Source organism: Pteronotus mesoamericanus, unplaced genomic scaffold, assembly GCF_021234165.1.
Source record: "Pteronotus mesoamericanus isolate MK-2021 breed Mesoamerican mustached bat unplaced genomic scaffold, CSHL_Meso_final contig_56, whole genome shotgun sequence".
NCBI classification, from domain to species: Eukaryota; Metazoa; Chordata; class Mammalia; order Chiroptera; family Mormoopidae; genus Pteronotus; species Pteronotus mesoamericanus.
In genome coordinates, this window is record NW_026555201.1 from 32,198,104 (window position 1) to 32,216,216 (window position 18,113).

The following is an 18,113-nucleotide window of genomic DNA, read 5'->3' on the forward strand; positions in this document are numbered from 1 at the left end:
GGCATGGGTGAGGGGTATCATAGTGAACAAAACAGGGATCGACCCTGTCCTCATGGAGCTGACAACCTAGCAAGCAGAGGCATCAACAAGCAGTAAGAAGGAAAAGATGAGTGAGCCAAGACAGCAAACCAAAAGGAGGTCTGGTCTCTCCCGGGTTAACGGCTCCTGGGAAGATGCTCACTGGTTTCCCAGTGAGGCTTCACTGCCTCCCATCTGGTCCTGGAGTTCCCTCATCTATTAGTCGTCCATTTTGGTGGCTCAGTTGAACCATTTACTTTGTTGTTGAGTTTTTCTCTCCAAGAGACCACCTCTCAATAATGCCCCTTGGTTCTCTGAATTACAGCCAAAGACAGCAGGGTAAAAGCTATAAAGGACTGTCTTTTACAAATGCTAGCCAAAGAATGTGGAAACAGGGACCAAGGTTGGTGTCATGCACAACAGCTTGACGCCTGGAAACATTCCTGAAAATGCACTGTGCCTCCCCACAGGTCTGGCAGTGGGGGGCCCTTTCTCGTGCCCTGGCTCTTCACCATGTTCGAGCCGCACATACTATGCTGGGCCCTACATCCCAGGACCCAGTGTTCTAAGAGGTGGTATCATGCATATGATTTCATTCGCCTCTAATTTGCCTACAAGACTTAGTTTAAGAATGCTGTTTTACTTATTACTAATTCAAAAAATATTTAAGCCAATGTGTGAGGTGCTGTGCAAGGCAATAAGTGGGCTGTGGTGACCAGACATCAACAGCATCTTGCTCAATGCAGCTGGTGTCCACTGTTGCCAAGTTCAATGGACACATCAGGAAGTCATTGGAGGACCTGCACCCCGAAGGGGCAACAGTCACGGCGAGGTCAACTCACGTGGCCCAGACTTTACAAGCACTGCTATCGGCTGCCAGGTGCTGATTGGCAGGGACTTCCAAACCTTTCCACAGGATCTTCAGTCCCTGGTTCTTTAATCTTTGCATTCATCGAAGTAATGCAATTCTGTAAAGAATCAAACAGTCTTGTAACATGATTACAAAGAATATCAGTCCCATGAAGGCCTACTTCCCACCTTTAAAACCCCACTGTCTTAATTTATTTAGCTGCTTCATTTGAAATTCTATGTCTAAATAGCTGCCACCCCATGGTTATTTTTATGATAATTATATTAAGATATAATTCATGTATCATAAGATTAACCCCTTTAAATAATTGTAGAATCTAGTGATTTTTCAGTGTATTCACGGAGCTATGAAACCATCGCCCCTGTCTACTTTGGGCACATTGTCATCACCCTGAAAGAAACTCCATACATATTAGCAGTCATCCCCATTCCTTCTCCCCCCAGTCCCCAAAACATTGATCTACTTGCTGTCTCTATGGACATTTCATATAATGGGATCATACAATCTGAGGCCTTTTGTGCCTGGCTTCTTTTCCTTAGAATAATGTTGTCAGCCTTCATCCATGGTGTAGGACGTACCAGTACTTCATTCCTTTTTATAGTTGAATGGCATTCCATTGTAGGGATATATGGACCATATTTTGTAACAGTTGATGAACATTTGGTTTGTTTCTACTTTTTAGCTGTCATGAAGAAATCTGCTATGAACATCTATGTACAAGCTTTTGTGTGGACATATGTTTTCAGTTCTCTCGGGTACGTTACATAAGAATGGAATTGCTGAGTCACTGATTTTTCAAGCTTTGGGGTTTTTTTTACTGCCTTCTCACTGTGGAGTCACTATGGAATCATCCCACCTTCCGTTAATATCCTTCCGTCACAAAAACTTTCTCTCCTTCATTCTCCCAATATTTATACCATAATTTTGGTTGGATTGATATTAATATGTTAGTATAAATGTTGAACTATGACTACTTTTCTTTACAGAGCTTTTGGTTTTACCTGGAGTTATTTGCCTTGTTTATTTATTGTCTGTGTGTTTATCACTAATTCATTTTTAAGCCCTCCCTCAGGAGTTTAATTTCCTCTCCAACTGCGCATGCACATCAGGCATCCTCTCACTTTCATCACCTTAAGTGCCTCTCAGTCTCTGACTTGCTCCAGTGTAGGCTAGTTGTCCTGCAGGCCTGCCGTGTGGCTATTATCCTGAGATTTCCCTTCAACAGCATTCAGGGGATTTTTTTTTTTCATCTCTCTTTTCTGTTGGATCCCTTTTATCTTGGGTCCCATGTCTTCCTCTTTCTTGTATCACTGCCTGGTTTTTGTGGAGTGGCTCATCCACTTTCATTCTGAGAGTACTGCATAGTGGGCATGTTTTCTGAGAATTTGTATGTCTGAAAAGCCTTTATTTTATTTAATTTTTACTATTTTCATTATGTGTAAAATTCTATAACATTCATTTTTCTGCAGAATCCCTTCAAGTTTCCAGATTTGCTGTTGAGAAGATTGAAACCATTCTGATTTTTCTGTGAGAGTCTAACCAGTTTTTTACTCTGTAGATTTTAGGATTTTTTTTTTGAAAGTCTCCAATTTTCTTAAATTTAAAACAGTATGTTTTGACTAATAATTTATTCATCTTACTGGACACTTGATAGACCCTTTTTATGTGACAGTGGTCTTCAGTTCTAAGAAATTTTCTTGAATTATTTTCTAGTGATTTAATTTTTTCTATTTTCCTTTTACTATTTCCTCTTCCTATGACTTATATTGTTTGGATATTTGACTTCCTGACTTAGTCCTTACATGTTCTCATTTTTTCTCTTCCATTCTCTGTCATTTTGTCAAGCTTTGGAAGGCTTTATCAAAAACTTTTTCCTACCTTTTAATTGTATTTCTAAATTATGTCATTTTTAAATTTTCTAAGACTTTTTTGTTTTATGAATATTCCTTTCAAAATAACATCTATTGCTTCATGTTTGCAATATGTTCTCTTAGCTCTCTGATATTTTTCATCTTTTTTTAAATTTCTGTTTTCTTTAAATTATTTTAATCTCTGTTATTAATCTCTGTCTTTAATCTCTGTCTTTAATGTTTGAGACTTTCTTCAAATGTCTGGCAATCCTTTGATGTTTGTTTATATTTAAAATTGGGGCACTAAAAAGCTTAATGGCAACAGTGTAATGTGGATGGGACTGAAGATCACCAGGTTACCTGTAGGGAGATAAGGGTGGGTGTTTAATTGGCTAGCCCTAATGTCATTCTCTTTAGGTCTTTTGTTTTAGCTTGTCAGATATTTTTCAGAGAAGACTCTTCTATTATCCTGCACAGCATTCTGCGAACCAAGTAACAATAAAGGACTGGGCACCATAGGGGAGGGTCTGGATATTTAGTATTTAATTCTCCTGTTTTCAAAACCATTGCTATACCTGTGTCCTCCATCTCAAATGCCTCCTGTTTTTACTCTCTCCATTTCTGCTGAGCCCCCATTTTCTGCTGAGAAAGAAGGAGAGTTAGTCATCTGGTTGCACAAAGTAAGAAAGAGGATTTTTTTGGGGGGGGGGAGTCTAGCTGCCCCTTAGACTTCTGTCCTCTCCTTTATCCCCAAATCATAAACCCCTTACACTTTTAATTATTGAGACTTGGTGACTCTGTATTGGAAAAAGGGGTACTATTTAGCTTGCTCACTTAGGACATAGCTTTCCTGGGTGGACTAGAATAATTGTTTTTCCTCTTTCTGCCTTCTAATTTGCAATACTTTGTAGCTATTATTTTCTCCCCAATTCTTTTTTCCCTCTTGGGTTTATACCTTTTTTTAAAAAAATCCCTTTATGCAAGTTTTGTGGGAATCCGGAGAAAGAACAGGAAAGCGTGTATGTTTAATGCTCTATCTTTAAAGTGAACTTGACTCTTCCTTCACATATATTTTACTGAGAAAATGTTCCAGTATGTAATTTTCTCTCTTAATGTTTACTTCTGTAAAGTAAGGAAGGTAAGGAAGCCACAGCAATAATTTTGGAGGTATATTAGAGCACTTCCTACTGACAAAGTTGACAAAATTGTTTCAGGTTCAAGTGAAATTGCAGTGATCTTAATTTATACAAACAAAACTATTTTAAATTTGTTGGAATGAGGTCAATTGTGAAAGTAAATGAGGGACTGTGAAGGGAGTGAGGTGGACTGCGGGGGAGGGAGTAGCCACGGTGCAGTAACAGCAGGGATAATGCTCTGGGCCAGGCTGAGAATGATGTTTTCTGGGCACAGTCAAGGGAAGCATGCCTGGCGGTAGGATCCAAGCTGTTTTTGGAGGGGAGCGCAGAAGACAGCATTGATTGTCCTGTTCAAAGGGCAGGCAAGACTGAGACAATGTTGGAAAACTGGAAGGGGCAAAAGCTCAGAATCGAGATTGAGAGCAGCAAAAGAGGGCTGGATATTCCCCCTTTTATGAGATGTCATATGCATGGCTTCGGCTTATGGAATAGATTTAAAAGATTAATCATGCCCAATGTTGTTTAAAATTATAAAAATAATAAGGATTCTCATATACTGTTGGAGAGTAAATATTTGTATAGCCTTCACTGGAGATTAATTGGTAATTATATATTAAAAAGTTAAACGTGGGTTACTTTGACTCAGCAATTCCACTCCCAGGATAATGATTCCATAGGAAAGACTAAAAAATTAATATATAAGAATTTTCATTATATCGTTGCTTATAATATGAAATATTTTTTTAAAAATGCACATTAATAGAGGGTTGTTTAAATTCATGATGCCCAAGATCCAAATATAACTAGTATCTTATGGTCTAATTTTTATAAAAAGTTGTACTCAAAATAAAGTAAATTAGTATCTTTTTAAAAAACATTGAAAAAGGCCTGCTCATAACTCAGCAGCATTGAACAGTTTATCTTTGTTAAATAGCCTTATAGTTGAATATTTGGAGCACCATATAGCAAACAAAAGAAATAAAGTGTGTGTGTCCGTGTGTCTGTTGTGTGTATAAAATATGTTGCTCAATTTTAAAAAGTTATAAAATATATAGCATTATTTATGTTTTAAAACTGTAAAGGCTTCCACCTTCAAGTATCGGCAGAGTAGTTTGTTATCAGACTAAACTTCTCACTGATAATAAATATAAACTCTGTTTATGCTAGTTTTTATATATCTGCTTCAAGGCACTAGAGAGGACCTAAAGCAGGCACCAATTAGAGGAGATACACCCACGTTCAACTGGCTTTTCCTCTGCAAACATTCACTAGTAGGCAGAGCACAGACTTAGTGAACTAAAGAGTTAGAGGCCAGTGTACAGGGCTGCGAGAGCAATGGGAAATTGAAGGGGGCAGGGAAATCCCAGAAGGTTAGGACTGATAGCGTGGAGCCCCCAGACCTGTGTACAAAATCTCAAAACCTTGGCGAGTGCTTTAACTGCAAATGCACAGGGCATGACTCCAAGGAGCATAGCAGGAAACAACAGCTGGATGGCTGAAAGAGCTGAGCAGGGATTTCAGCAGCTGCCTGGTGCTGGGGAGATAGAATTTGAAGTTAGAATCCATAAAATTAGAGGGGCTTGAGATAATAAACATCTCTTTCATTCCTATGATATGCCAGAATCATCATGCCTTGGATATAAGGACCATATCCCTGGACTCTGAGCTGTATCCTAGGACAAGGGCTAAAAATAAAAAATAAAAATAAAAATAAAAATACCTAGCCTAGTAAATCCTAGACACAAGCCTGTAAATGGTTAAGATTATCCACAAGAAATTTAGCTGCCTTCTTGGATAATAACCAATATATATCAGAGGAAGATAACAGAATTTAGATTTTTCACAGTGTATATTTTACAATGTCCAGTATACAACAAAAGTTACCAGACACACAAAAAAAGGAAAAAAAGAAAAAGAAAAAAAAGAAAGAGAGAGAGAGAAGAGACAGAGATACACACACAGACAGAATAGATGCTGGAATTAGCATTTAAGGACTTTAAAGTTTCTACTATAAATATATTAAAGAATCAGATTTTTTAAGTTGGAAAAGGAGAAGTTGTAGCTAAATTAGAACTGCTGTTGCAGCATTCCTAGTTGGCTTGTTCCCACAAAAGGATTTTAAACCCTGTTAGCTCAGAATCTTAGAAGTTTCCTGGCTTAATTTTGTAATCAACAAAGCTTAACTATCAAAAGCAGTGAGTTTAAGCATTTCATCTCAAAGAAACTATGAAATGGTTATATAACTATACATAATCTGAAATGTTGGTGGTTCTCTTTTTTAGTTATTTTGACTAATCAACAGTACAAAGTCATACAGCTATCAAAAATGCCATTAATCTAAATGTTATTGTGAAAAGTGCATCTTTGACAACTATCAAAATTAATAAGACCTATTTATTGAATACTATGAAGTTATCAAATAGATAAAACTTGTCTATGGCTTTTGACTATACCAATAATAGTGTTCTATGAAGGGAAGGACTGAAAAGTCCTTGGATGCTATGACTGTCATGTGCACAATGTGACCATCAGCCAACATAGAAAACCCAACCTCATGTATGTTTTTAGTCCCAATATTAGGTAGATTATGACTTTCTATGTGAAGATTTAGTTGTTTCTCCATCATTGTCACCTTCTTCTTCCTCTTCACAATCCCCGTCTGTTCGTTGTTCCAATTCCTCTTTTATGATCATTTCAAAATCATTACCATTTCCACTACTGTGTTGGGATTGGTCATCCTCCCTCCTGTCACTGTCCCCAGGGAGCTTTCTGTTCCATGATTTCCTGTTCCTACTTTTGCCTTCTTATCCTCTTTTTTCCCACTGTCTGACTTCTGCTGCTTTTTGGTTTCATATTTTTCATCTTTCTTTAAGTCAGATTTTGGTCCTTTATCTTCATGTGTGTACAAAGGCCTGAAGGAGTCCATGGAACCCACATCAATAGTCAGGTTTGGGAAGAACTGAAAGTAGTGCCTTTCTCCAGTTATGAGCCAAATGATGAAAAATAGAATGCAATGAACAACAGCAAAGAGAAGAATGCTGGCCAGAGCCCTGGCTGGGTGGCTCAGTTGGTGGCAGCATTGTCCTGCACACCAGAAGGATGCGGGTTGGATCTTCAGTCGGGGCACATACCTAGATTGTGGGTTCTATTCCCTGCCTGGGTGTGTTCGGGAGGCAATCAACAGAAGTTTCTCTCTCATATCGACGTTTCTCTCTCTCTGTTCTTTCCTCTCCCTCTGAATAAATATATCTTCAGGCAATGATTAAAACAAGAGAATGCTGGCTACAGAGCAGCCCTCAGCCACACTGCACACGGAGGCAATACAGAGCTGCTCCCATTTCTGCCAAAGAGGGAAAACGGTGGCTGCTGCCACTATGATGACAAGAATTGACCCCAGGACAAAGGTTTCAAGGTGAACTGGGTCATAGAACCACAAAAATACCTCATCTCTATCCAGAGAACCTTGCTCATCATATGGCTCAAAGCTTGAATTTTTTTTTTCTTACTCTCCTTCTTTTTGGGAGTTCCTGGAGTTTCCTCCATTTTGGATGCTTCTTTTTCACAATATTTTTTTCCCTTTTCTTTTTTGGTCTTTTCATCCTTTAGATTTTCTTTCTTGCTCTTTTTATCTTCTTTTCCACTTTCAGCTTTTCCTCTTATTTTTATGTCTTTATCATACTTCATTTTCATTACTTTTAGTGCCTGTTTAAAAAAAAAATGTTTCTTTAAAAGCTTGTTGCTGTAATCTGTTATGGGGTGTCATGGGGAGTGCTGCGCAGGGCACTCCTGGATCTGAGGGTCACTGTCCAGAGCCAGCTGAGGAGGGAGCAGGGCTCTGAATCCCGCAGAGCCCGTCCCGGGGTTGTCATGGATGGGGGGGAGTAAACACGAGTCGTCACAAACACTTCTCTGTTTGCCAGCAGAGGGGACATGGCTCTTCCCTCTAGTGGAGAAGGCCCTAAACCCCCGTGTCCAAAGGCTTTTATTGAGAATCATATGCACAGGTGTATACAGCAAAGCTCATCAATCAATGTCAAAAGGCTATGTTTACAGAAAACAGATAGAGATCATAGAAGGCACACAAGAGATCTGCCACAGGTCAGGGTCTATGAATAATGTAAATCTCCTTCCCAGTATGAGCTGGTTATCATAGCTTTGGAGGGAAAAACAAAGCATGCTTCAAGAAACTTACTTCTAGGCCTGATTTCCCCCTGGGAACCACCCGATCCAGTTTAGGGTTGTACCTGCCTTTAGCATTGTTTTAAGCCTGAGCCAGGCAGGCAGGCAGGGCAGAACCACCAAGAGATAAGGAAACTTCTTTCAGATAGAATGAGGACTCCAGCCATATCTAAGCTGGGGGTGCGGGCCTTTTTGCCCTTTCTCCGTGTCCCCCAAGTCCTTGACCTGCTGCCCATATCCGCTGGTCTGGCTTAGGTTGTCCCTCCTCTTGAAGAATCTTACTTATCATTGACTACCAACCATCACAGGGCCACGTAGGGTGATGTGAGGGAGTCAGGAGCTGCTCCCTTGCCAGGGGGACAGGTTTTGTCTCCTCAGTGGCCTGTTTTTCCCAAGGCCTCCTTGATTATTTCCAGCCTTGGGACCCTCTTGCCTGTCGGCGGGGGCTGCAGTCCCTGAAATCAGATGGGGTGTTTCCCAACAGTAGTCAACCAGATTCCCTTATAAATAAAGCTTCCTCTCCTTTCTCAGTCTTTGCCACTTTGAATCCCTGGCAATCTACTTCTTTTGAAGCATTAAAATAACCAAAGCCGTGGACTTTTTGGACAGTTGAATCAAAGATACTTGCCTACAGCCTTCTCTTCTTTAGATGGTTCACCAACTTCCTCAATCCACTTCTTGTGATCAAAAAAACATATTTTTTAATAAATCATTCCAGGTCTCTGGAAATTGTCCTAAGAGCATACAGCAAATGGAGAAATAGTCGTTCAAGAAAACTACTACCATATTTTGCAGTGTATAATGCACACTTTTTTGCCCACATTTTTTAGGGGAAAATAAGGATGTACATTATACATGGGTACTACTAATTCTATATCTATATATGAATGTTTTTAATTCTTTTATTTATGCTTATGTGTTAAAAGACTAACTCTAGAAGGCAATAACCATATCTGTATGCAAAATAATACCCTGAAATATGATAATTGGTTTTGTTACTAAATATAAATAAATAAGTAATTGAATTAAAAAATTAAAATGAGGGCCAAGATGGAGGTATAGGTAGATGCACTTTGCCTCCTCGCACAACCAAAAGAAGGACAACAAAATACTGAAAAACAAAAACTAGAACTTCCAGAAAACTGAACTGTTAGGAAGTCCAAGAACCAAGGAGTTAAAGAAGAAACACTCATCCAGACTGATAGGAGAGGTGGAGATGGGCAGTCAGAGCAGAGGGGATGTGCAGGAGGTTCTACATTTGCATGTGGATAAACCAGGAGAAGCAGCTAGGGGGCAAGACAGACCTCACAACCCCGCATTCTAGTGCAGGAAAAGAAAGCCTCAAAACCTTTGGAGGTAAGAACCTTTGGGGGATATGGCAGTGGGAGAAACTCCCAGCTTCACAAGAAAGTTCATAAGAGAGACCTACAGGGTCGTAGAACATACACAAACCCACCCACCCGGAATCAGCACTAGAAGGGCCCATTTTGCTTGTGGGTAGCAGGGGAAGTGACTGAAAGCTGGCTGAGAGCCAGACAAGGGGCATTGTTCCCTCTTGGGCCCCTCCCTCACACACAGCATCACAAGGCAGTGACCTGGTTTGCCCCACCCTGGCAAATACCTAAGGCTCCACTCCTTCCAATGTAACAGGTACACTAAGAGAAAGAAATATGTCCCAAATAAAAGAACAGATCAAAGCTCCAAAAAGAGAACTAAGCTATGAAGAGGTAGCCAACCTATCAGATGCACAGTTCAAAACACTGGTAATCAAGATGCTCACAGAAATGGTTGAGTATGGTCGCAAAATGGAGGAAAAAGTGAAGGCTAAGCAAAGTGAAGTAAAGAAAAGTATACAGGAAATGAACAGTAAAGGGAAGGAAACCGGGACTTAAATCAATGATTTGGAGCAGAAAGAAAAGATAAACATTCAACCAGAACAGAATGAAGAAAGAATTCAAAGAAATTAGGAGAGGCTTAAGAAACTCCAGAACAACTTTGAACATTCCAACATCTGAATCATAAGGGTGCCAGAAGGAGAAGAGGAAGAGCAAGAAATTGAAAACTTATTTGAAAAAATAAGGAAGGAGGACTTCCCCAGTCTGGCAAAGGAAATGGACTTCCAGGAGATACAGGAAGTTCAGAGAGTCCCAAAGAAGTTGGACCCAAGGAAGCACACACAAAGGCACATCATAATTAAGCTACCCAAAATTGAAGAGGAGGAGAGAATCTTACAAACAGCAAGAGAAAAGGAGACAGTTACCTACAAAGGAGTTCCCACAAGACTATCAGCTGATTTCTCAAAAGAAACCTTGCAGGCAAGAAGGGTCTGGAAAGAAGTATTCGAAGTCATGAAAGACAAAAACTTACATCCAAGATTACTCTATCCAGCAAAGCTATCATTGAGAATGGAAGGGTAGATAAAGTGCTTCCCAGATTAGGTGAAGTTAAAGGAGTTCAACATCACCAACTCTTTATTATGTGAAATATTAAAGGGATTTATCTCAGAAAAGAAGATCAAAAACTGTGAGCAGTAAAACAACAATAAACTCACAACTATCAACAACAGAACCTATAAAAAACAACAACAAAAACAAACAAAGCAAACAACTAGAACAGGAACAGAATCACAGTAATGGAGATCGGGGGGAGGGGGTGGGAGAAGAATGGGGGAAAACATATAGGGAATAAGTGGCATAAGTAGTAGGTAAAACATAGACAGGGGGAGGTTAAGGATAGTATAGGAAATGGAGAAGCCAAAGAACTTATATGTATGACCCGTGGACATGAACTAAGTGAGTGGAATGCTGGGCAGAGGGGAATAAAGGGGAGGAAAAAATGGGACAACTGTAATGGCATAACCAATTATATATATATAAAACAAAAAAATATAAAAAAGAAAAAAGTTAAAATGGAAGATTTTTTTTCCTGAAAGTTTGGGCCAGAAACGTGGTTGTGCTTTATACATGACAAAATAAGGCAAATCTAAGCAGGAACAGTAATGTGGCACTTGAGCCACAACTGCTCCGTTACCCTGCCACTCCCAGCCTGGCCTGTGGAAGCCATGGGTGACCAAAGAGATGGGAGGGCACTCTGCCCCCATCTCCAGCTCTTAGTCTAGGGCTACAGTTTCATCCTTATGCGGCGGGGCGGGGCGGGGGCAAGCTACTGGCATTTTTTATCCTCCCCAGCCTCGCGTACAAGGAGCCCCCTGCTGGAACACAGGACAGAAAGGACCCAGATCCTTCCCCTACCCAGGCTCCAGCTGGGAAGGTGGAGCTCTAGATTTGTCCTAGATTTGTCAAAAGTCATTATGCTGTTAACAATGAAGATCTCTGTGTTTCATCATATCAATAGAAAGTTTTACCTCAGTTCTTTTTAATTAGAAGGGGAAAATGCATTTAGAAATTTTTAAAAGTTTTTTAAAAAATTTGTAGATCTACCGGAAGAAGCTGTTCTTCTGTGCGGATCCTGCTAGTGGCCTCCCAGGATCCACTCTCCCCTTCCTCCTTTGAAACAGCTCTGGTTTTCAGCTCCGCATACATTGCCATGCAGTATATGAAACTGAATTTGCAGCCTCTCTTGCCCTAAGTATGAGCATGCGACCAAGTTCTGGCTAATGAGATTTGTGGAAGTGTTGCAAGGGATCCAAGCGTTCTCTTTAAAAGATGCTACCTCAGTTGTGAATGCCCATTTGCCCTTTCTCCTGCCTGGAATGTGGGCATGATGGGTCGCATTCTAGCAGCCCTGTTGCACTACTGGATGGCTTAACGATGACAGAACAGAAACTCAGGGCTTCGAGGCCCTGACCACTTTGTTCCTGTTATTCCAGACCTGAACTACTAATGAAGCTTATTTTATGTGAGTAAAAACCTCTTTTATTCCAAGTCAACTGTTGTTTTGAGGGTTTTATATTATATGCAAAAAAAAAACTTAATGGTAATCTCTATTTTTAAAACTTTTATGTGAAATACTTGTTTTTTATTCTTCTGGAAATCATTTTTGTTCCTGAAATATATGCCTGTTATTCTTCATTTAAATTCAAGTTTAAATTATACCACTGATAACCTTTTACTTTCTTCCTTATTTTTCCGATTGTATATGTACTGTACGAACTTCTGAGTGGGGAGAGCAATTGCATTTGTCTAGAAGCTAATTCTTAATTTTCTACTTGACTGTCATATTCCAGGTAATGCCTAGCCTTAGTCTTATTTTATGTATTCCATTCCCTAGGATTTGCGAGGGAGAAGTAGCCATGTTGGCTCAGTCCACCATCTGTGACTCACTTACTTTCCTCCAAGAGAAAGAGGAATGGAGTCCTGATGTGCTTACTCTACAACCCAGGAGCCAAATAGGAGGTTTCCACACTCTGAAGGAAGACTCTGGATACAATTCTTCTTACACTAGCTCTAGTTCTGGAATTGGAGTCTCTTTGGAGATTGGGAGAAAAAATTCCAGAGTTCTCATCAGATTCTCACATTAGGAAGCAAGCCTCGCTTGTGAAACTGTGCATCTTGCTTTTTCATTCTGATTTATGGTCACCTTAACAACTGTGACTTTGAAATATGGTTGAGAAAGTGCCACTTTTGGATCATAGGAACAGAAGAACATTTGATCTGTCATTGTCCCCCCAACATACATCCTCACCCACCTGCCCTGCTATGTTCCTAAAGAAGGAGCTTTTGCTGACCCTCTGCACAAATTTTGCCTCACTCACTGCTGTCTGGAGACCAACCAGACAGGTGGGGTCTTTAGATTACTTTTGGAACCAAAAGATCTCTCTGTGTCTTTCAATTGTTCTTGTAGCTTTAACAGAAAACCTTGTTTCAGAATCAATATCAATTCTAGTTGACCTTTGTTGATAAGTCCCCTCTCTCCTACTGGTTTAAGTACATTTGTTTTTATTAGAACCAAACTGAGTGAACCAAACTGCCTTCGCAGAAACTGTTCTCAATATTTTGTCCTCAGCGAGGACTAACACCCTCAGTAGGTGACTTGTGTAGTTACCCTTAGGCAGAAACCAGATTGAATAGTTAACAATTGCTTTTTTGGAGCTGGAAGTGAGGGAGAGGGTCCTAGGAAGCCAACTCCCAGTTCTAAGAAAATAAAAACACTATATACTTTTCTTGAGATGATTATCATTTTTAACAAATAACTGTGTGGTCCACTTCTGATATCTCTGTGACCGCATCAAGGTGACAAAGTCAGTCAAACCTCCGTTGGCCTGTCTGCCCCACAGCAAGAGATCTTGTCTTCTGGGAATGATTTAACAAAGCCAAGTCATCCTTGCAAGGTGGAGACAGAAAAGATTCAGATAACACTTTTTCAGCAGTACATAATAGTTCTGTGGCTAGTCTCTTTTAACACAAAAAAAGATTGTGGCTAATAGACATGCCAGAGCTCTTTAGAGATGTATCTGATTTTCGTGCGTTCTGCACGCTCAAAAAAAAAAAAAAAAAAAAAAAATTCGTCTTATGCAGATTCCAAGAAAAAACATTTTTCTCTTCTTTTTGTTTGTCACACATCTAAATGCCAGGATCATCTAGGAAGAGGGAGAGGATGAAGATTTTCAAAAGAATCGATTCTCTCACTACCAAAGTAATATTCCACCGCACATATACAGACACTGGCATGTGCAGAAGAGGAAGCTCTGTTTGCTTACTGGATCACAATTCAGACATTTGATTTAAGTAGAGAAGCTTTGTAGTGTAGCCAGTGGATATTACATAAAGTTTCCCCTGACACTAATCCTCAGAAACTGTTTTAAAAAACTCTGCGCTCTGATAAAATGGCTCCTTTGGACATTATCCAGGAGGGGATGAAGACACTGTACCCTATACCAAAAAAGTGGGTGCTTTAAAAATATGCACATATAATATGTGTATATATGTACAATTTAATATATACCTAAATGCACACATGTACATATATATACAATGTCACCTAAATTTTTATATAGAGGCCTGGTAGTTTTCAGAATATTTTTAGATGTCTATTTATACCTATTCCTTCTGGTAGTTCTCCCATTTTTTTGGTGATCATATATAAAATAAATTTGGCCTTTTTCTGAGATAAAGATATTGAACTTTTCAGTACTTACATATAAACCAACTGATTAACTTCTGAAGACTGCTCTGTCTTCGAGGGAAGGAGAAGGAACGCACAGAAAGATCGGGGCAGATATCCTGGAGCCTTTGGCTCGATGTTAGATCAGTTCTGAGAATACAGATTTAGGAAACAAACAAAATGTCAGACTGTTTTCCTCTCCTTTTTTTTTTTTTTCCTTCCTTCTGAGAGGTCCATGCAGTCTTTGGAATTAACATCTGCCAATCTCAGGGGACTATGTAATTGAGTAAAAACAGACCCAAAGTATCAACAATAAGAGACTTGGAGTTAATACATCTTTGGTCCAAAATATTCAGCTTAATTATGTGTAATTTGACAAATATTGAATACAATTTAATTACACATATGGACAAAGAACTGAAAAAGAAAAGTTAAGCTCCCCATTATGAGGAAGGGATTTACTCTACGGTACACAATAGAACTACAATTATGAGGACAAATTTGGAGACAGATTTGAAACCCCTGTTTAAGTTCAGGAGATTTCTTAGACTAGTTTTTAATTTTCACACACAGTGATCTTAAACGTCTATGAAATCAAGCATAGATTATTGCATTTGGCTTCTACTGAAATTTCACGCCCTATGCTTTTGACATGTAATATATGAATGTTATTCAGCTTTAATAAAGAAGAAAGAAGAGAAAGGATTCGTTCTAGGAAGGAATCACAGAGGCCTCTCCACAGGGCTTGTCAAGATATGGCAGCTGGCTTTGCCCAGAGCAAATGACTTGAGAGAAAACAGCCAAAACAGAGCCAGTCTTTCATAGCTGGTGCAGAAGGTACATAGCATCACTTGTGCCACATTCTGTTGGTCACGCTGATCAGTTCTGGCACAGTGTAAGAGGGGATTACAACACAGTATGAATACCAGGAGTTGGGGCTTACTGGGGACTGTCTTGGAGACTGATTACCACAGTTTTGCAGAAAGAGACAGGCAAAGGGCATGAGTCAAATAAGACAGGACTACCTTTTATTAACTAAGCCACCATCTAATACCCCCATTATTAAAAAAGAATAGAAGCATATGGCTTAGACCTTATGTTTCTAAACAGAACCTCTTACTCCTCCCTGCATTTAAATCTCAGGAGCCTAGTAACCCCTATAAGGATGCATGGAGGAACGATGACAAAATGACAGGGAAAGTAAGATGACTAGTAATTTGACATGTCACTCTGAACACCTGCATAGAGGAAGTGGAGAGTAAGGGCTGAGTCCACCTGCCTATACTGCATATAATAAAAAGACTGAGAACCATTGCTAGGGACAGCAACTCTGTACAGAATTTGTACAGAAATATTGTCATCTCTGTTTTTCCGAAAAGTGAAATATGGAAAGGTTAACTGAAGTTTAGTGAGGACAATTTCCAAGAAGCTGCGAGTGAAAAGTCCCAGCCTTTGAAGTCAGCCGTAGGCTCACACAGAGTCACAAGTGCTGCCGAACTTGTGATGACCTCCGATTTTTTGAAAGCATTTCTTCTATGTCACGGGTATTTGGGGTTATTTGTTAAAGTAACTAAAGATACACATTTAGTTATAAAGACAGAGAATATGAGGGGAAACTTGGAATCATGTATTGCTACATTTTCTTTGCAGAGTTACATGGACTGTATCCCAGGAATGAATGGTTGGGCGCAAGGCCCAGGCATTCATTTATTTATTTATTTACCCCAGTTTGATGCTTTCCCTCTGTGGAACTAGGTAGAGGTTCTTGAGTATATGCTTCCTCTAAAATTGATTGGGATCTTCCTCTTCCCCAGCTGTATGAAAGGCAGGAGAGTATGATAGAATAAACACTGGTCTCAGAACTAGAGGCCTGGGATAAAGTCCTAGTACCAACCTGTGTAGGCTTGTGCAATCTAGGCACACTCTCTCCAGTGTCTTCTTCTGAAAAATAGGTACAATAATATTTGCTAACCCCCCAGGATGGTTGTAAGGATGAAAGGAGATGTTGGCTGTGAAAGGTCTCTGTAAGGTCCAAGGGCTGGGCAAAGGTAAGGACTCGGTGTTCAGAAATCTAAATCTGTTAGCTGTCCAGCTCCCAATGTGATAGCCGTGGACCTGGCTTCTTATATTTGACTGCCTCCCAGGGTTTTGACTCTTCCCCCTTGGGCATAGCACCCCCAACCCCTCTTGGCATGATTTTGTTTTTTATGTACTAATGATGATCCTGGATTCTGGACCAAGATTTCAATAATTGAGAGGGGTCAGTGACTCAGTTTTCTATGTGCGACGAGCTTTTCCCTTCCCCATGATCACAAGAATGAGCAGAGTTTGTGAGTACTGCTTTACGAGGGAGAAAGCAAACCATCCTATCATCCAATATGAGTCTTAAAAGCTTTAGCTGCTTGGTTGAGTGTGCACATTCAGACTGGCTGACAATTATTCCTGTTCACAGAGATTTATTATCATAGAAAATCATTTCAATCTGCAGAGATTCCATAGGGGCTGTTGTATGGTCATGAGTACAATTAACAGCAGAGCTATGTGGGAAGGATATTAACACCTATACAGAGGCTTCCACACTCAAGGCAGAGGGTAAGGTGTGAGGTTGGTATCATTCTTTGCAGGGGAGAAGCTGAAGTTCAGAGGTTAGGTAGTTTGCCAAGGTCACAAGCTTATAAATGGTAGTTAAGACTGGAGTCCAGGTCACCTCACTTTCTGTATCTCACACCAGGGAGGGGACCAATGCATTTTGAACCTATCATTTTCTTATGTTTGAAAATGAGAGAAAATGTGTTGGGAAATCAGTAATTAAGATAGCTTAAGCAATTGCCCAGCTCTTGGAAGCTCTGGGCATAAGGGAGGTCAAAACATTGATTAAAAATGAAAAATAAAAGCTTCATACTCCTCCTGCCTCTCGACACCAGCCACAGATACACTTTTAATGACAACTTTTTTTCCAGACGTTGTCATGAGGAGGAGATTCTGACACCAGGTCTTTTAACGAGTGGAATGTAGGGAAAGTCACAACAAAATAGAGAGAGATAAAACGAGGGTTTGAAGCCATGTTGGTCTGGCAAAAAGAAATGAAGTGAAACCCAGAATGTTCTCAAATACATAGAAAGAGATTTTGTTTCACAACTTATACAAACAAATTTCAAAATATGTGGACTTCTGGGAAACAAATTGCCAAGGTGTTAATAGCCAGTTCTTGGTATTATTAAAGCACAGTCTGACTTGCCTATCTGACTGAAATATTTTCCTTTGTAAGCCCAGTGCTCCCTGATAGTCATTCTCAATGTTTCTGCTAAAAGTTGAGGCATACATTTGGTAGTCTGAGCACTTTAATCAGAAAAAATAAAATTTGTTGCTCACATACCATGTGCCTGGCCATGGCCTAGGTCTAGGGGATACAAATGTGAACAGAATACCTATTAGCTTTAATGAAATAGCAGCCTGATAGGAAAGTAGTTGTCAGTAAGGAACTCTGACATGTGCATTAGGTGTAGGAGCTAAAATGAAGATAGGACAAGGTGCCTCGGAGAAGCAATAGAGGAGCACCTACGTCAATCTGGAAGGACACTGAACACTTCCTGGATAAAGTGCTATCTAAGCTGAGGCTCCAAGGCTGTTAATGGGAGTATGCTAGTCAGGGTTCACCAGAGAAACAGAACTGATAGGAGATACAGAGAGATATACTTGAGGAGATTTATTATAGGAGATTTATTATCGATTTATTACGCATGCAGTAATGGAGGCCGAGAAGCCCTGCGCTCTAATGTCTGCAAACTGGAGACGCAGGAAAGCCTGTGGTGTAATTCAGTCTGAGTCCAAAGGCCTGAGAGCCAGGCAGCCAATGGGGTGAGGCCAGTTTGAAGATGGAGTCCCAGCTCAGGCAGAGAGAAAATTTGCCCTTCCTCAGCATTTTTGTTCTATTCAGGCCCTCAGCTGATTGGATGATGCCTGCCTGTATTGGAGAGGATGATCGTACTCAGTCTC

General features: G+C 40.0%; 1 protein-coding gene and 1 pseudogene across 1 annotated transcript in view; one reads left to right on the forward strand and one right to left on the reverse strand.

Moving 5' to 3' along the window:
• Positions 1 to 18,113, forward strand: part of CRADD (CASP2 and RIPK1 domain containing adaptor with death domain) — a 237,579-nt gene that overhangs the window by 200,813 nt on the left and 18,653 nt on the right. The window lies entirely within an intron of this gene.
• LOC129075752 (translocation protein SEC62-like) lies at positions 6,461 to 11,596 on the reverse strand (annotated as a pseudogene).